A 3,292-nucleotide genomic window follows, 5' to 3' on the forward strand; every position below is an offset into this window, starting at 1 on the left:
TAAACTAAATAAAAGAGCAGAGGAAGGGTGCAGCAACTCGGAGTTGATGAGGAAGCTGCCAGAAGAGTAAGCTGCACTCTCCCCTTGCAAGAAAAAGATCCAGACGTTGTTTGTGTTGTTTACTTTGTCGTCATTTATGTTAGAATAAACCTGACAATAATCAGTCCGGTTTTCGGCCCAGTTTAGCATTTTGGTTCTTCTTGGTTCATGAGCATGACACTAATAGGGCAGTGGTGGCTTGGTGGTTAAGGAAGTGGACTTGGGAAGGCTTCAGGTTCGAGTCCACCAGCTGCCAAGTTACTACTGAGGTGCTCTGAGCTCCCTGGGCGCTTTGTTCACTTTGGTGATGGGTTAAAAGCAGAGGTCACATTTCGTTGTGTGTGTGTTGTGTGTCAATTGAAGTATTTCTTCTCCCCATAGTCACAGCACCAAATTGAAGAAATCACCTTGCAGGTAGTCCCAGGCAAGGAATGCAGTAGATGGTCGATTCGTTCAATAACAAACGCCAAAACAAAACAGGTCCAATGGTAAAGCAAAACAAAAAGACTGGCTGAGCGGGGTGTTATAACAAAGGAAGTGGACGGAGCGTTTTCTGTAAGGATGTGGATCGGGAGTCTTCCCATTGTTCCCAGGGAGTAGCTGTGTTTTTTGAACAACAGGGAGCTGTCTGGGGAGTTGGTGTGAAGAGAATTTAGGAGAAATTCTTTTTGAATGTATGTGAGTGTGTATACTTGGGAAGGTCTTTGTACTGTATATCTGTCTTAGCAGATTTCAGACTCAAACCAAAGTGAAATCCATTGAAATCTAACATGCCTCAACATGTTCTTATAGCACATTTCGACACATGTTCCCCTTTCTTGTGCTAAATATGGAACCAATATAATTACTTTTGCCTGCTATGATACACTCGATTTATGACCTCTGGATACTGAGCTCAGCCCTTCTTGACACCCCCTCCTTGAGATCAGTATCTACATGATAAACCATACACCCCCCAGAGGTCAGCGTACACATATGTAAAGAGGGCGTGATTAAAAGCTGTCGTCGTGAACTGAGAACTTCCAGGATGTCGTCTGGGTCGTTATCAGGAGGAGGTTGGGCCGAAAGTGGAGCAGGCCAGGGTGAAGCTTCCCATTGGTCAATAACCATCATAGTGCTAGGCGTTAACGGTGATGTGGGTAATGTGGGTGTCTCAAGGGTCATAGCTGATGGTGTGGAGTCCGCGGCTGCTGATGGCAGCTGATGTGACGGTATCCCAAGAAACACTACTGTTGTCATCTTTTGGTTGTGGTATTACTGGAGCTGGTGGAGTGACTGCTTGGCTGATCATCTCCAGTACCAGTGGCTGCAGAATTGTAGTGGTAGTGGTAGACACTCCAGATGAAATACGTGCCCATATCTCGTCTCCTAGAGTGGAGAGAACTTGCTCCACTTCTCCCATGTCGTAAGGGGGAGTAGAAGGTGTGTAGTCCAGATCTGGTTCTTGGGTATGTGTTGCCACTCCAGATGATATAGATGACAAGAGTTGGAGGAGGTGGGGGACCCGGGGATGCGTGATTTGAGGTGATCATGTGCAGTCAAGGTCCAATCTCACACACTTGACCACCTCCACAGTAAGACACTGACACTCGATCACCATTAGAATAAGCCCACAATTTTCTGACAACAGGAAAGTATACACCGTCTGTATAAAATTGCAGTGTAGTGTCTTGGACTGCAAAAAAAAAGTTCTTTCAGCATCCAAGTCGTTAAACAGGAGGTGATCAAAGGTTGGATACAGCGACTGTGAAACATCAGTAAATGACAAAAACCAGCCTTTAGCAGGATGGATCCAGTGGGTGGCACAGGAATCACACCAGAGCCTGTCTGGAACACGTTTGTCCCAACTGTAAGATTATAATTACATAAGGTTATTATGATAATATGTATCAGTTGCAAGCAAGCTATGTAGCTGGTAATCGTATATATTGGTGATTTACACCACGGTTTCTCTTCTCAGCCGGAGCCTGTGGAGCCATGGAGAGAAGTATGGTCCCAATGCTTGTGGAGGTTTAGTATGTGAGAATTTGTGAGGGAGACTGGCACCATATGTCATAAGCCAAAATCTGATTTCATCTTGGCCTACATCTCTGAAGTTGGCCCAACTTAGGCAAGAGAGTAACAATCAAGACTGCTACTCTGGGCAGCCAGTCCCTTCTTCCTCCGTCTTGTAAATCCAGTACTAAAGCGAGGATGCAGGTCACAATTGCAGTAATGACTGTACCTTGCAGAGCCATTAAGATGTTGTAGGCATAATAGTTGAAAATGGACCAAAGATCAAGGGCTGCCCAGAGGAGTACTGCAAAGCCTTGCAGCACTCCCCATTTTGTTGTGTCTACTCTGTTGCAGCCCAGTAGATAAGTTGCAAATAGGGACAGACTGTTATCTGTAATCCTGCAGTAGCAGTTGTTAAGGCCAAATTTTAGCAGTGCTTCAACAAGGAGCAAAAGTCGTAGTGGTTGGTCAAGGGACCATAAGCCTAAGCAACAACAGACATACCAGGTGAGGAATTGTAGCCAAAATGAAGCACTACTTACAATGTAAGGTCCAGTTTGTAGGCAATATTCTGGGATGGTAGTTGAATTGTTGTTTGCTATTGTCTTCTTGCTATGTATGTCTATGTCGTGTAATGCATAGCTTCTTCTTTGTATGCGTGTTTTATACGCTAGGCTATTGAATCTCCTCCTCTTTTTAGAGGAGGGGCTTTTTGTCTTCTGAACTTCTGAAGACATTTTCTTTGGCAACAAATCATGATTAGGGCAGTTGTTAAGTCTCGGTTGGAGCCGAGGGCCCAGCCGCTGCTTGATTATGTTTTTCTGATTCACTTGTCAGCACTTGGAGTGATCCACTCTGTTGTTGTTGCAGGTTATGTGTACTTGATGGTGGTGCGTCTACGCATCCTCGGTGCATATACTACTTTACACGTTCCACATACCCCTCCTTAAATCGCAACCTTAACGTGGTGGAGGGGTTTGAGTATCCGAATGACCCTAGGAGCTATGTTGTCGGGGGCTTAACGCCCCTGGTAGGGTCTCCCAAGGCAAACAGGTCCTAGGTGACGGATCAGACAAATAGCGGTTCAACCCCCCCCCCCCCCCCTTGATGATGAAAATAAATAAATCAAAGAGGTTCACATCGCCCGGATTGACGTCACCGGGACCCGGCCGGTGCAAGCAACGTGAGTCCGCTTTCCAGTGGGCCCACCACCCGCAGGAAGGCCCACAAGGGGCTGGGGCCTTGTGCTTTGGGGGAC

This window comes from Cynoglossus semilaevis, chromosome W, assembly GCF_000523025.1.
Source record: "Cynoglossus semilaevis isolate Cse_v1.0 chromosome W, Cse_v1.0, whole genome shotgun sequence".
Classification (NCBI taxonomy): domain Eukaryota; kingdom Metazoa; phylum Chordata; class Actinopteri; order Pleuronectiformes; family Cynoglossidae; genus Cynoglossus; species Cynoglossus semilaevis.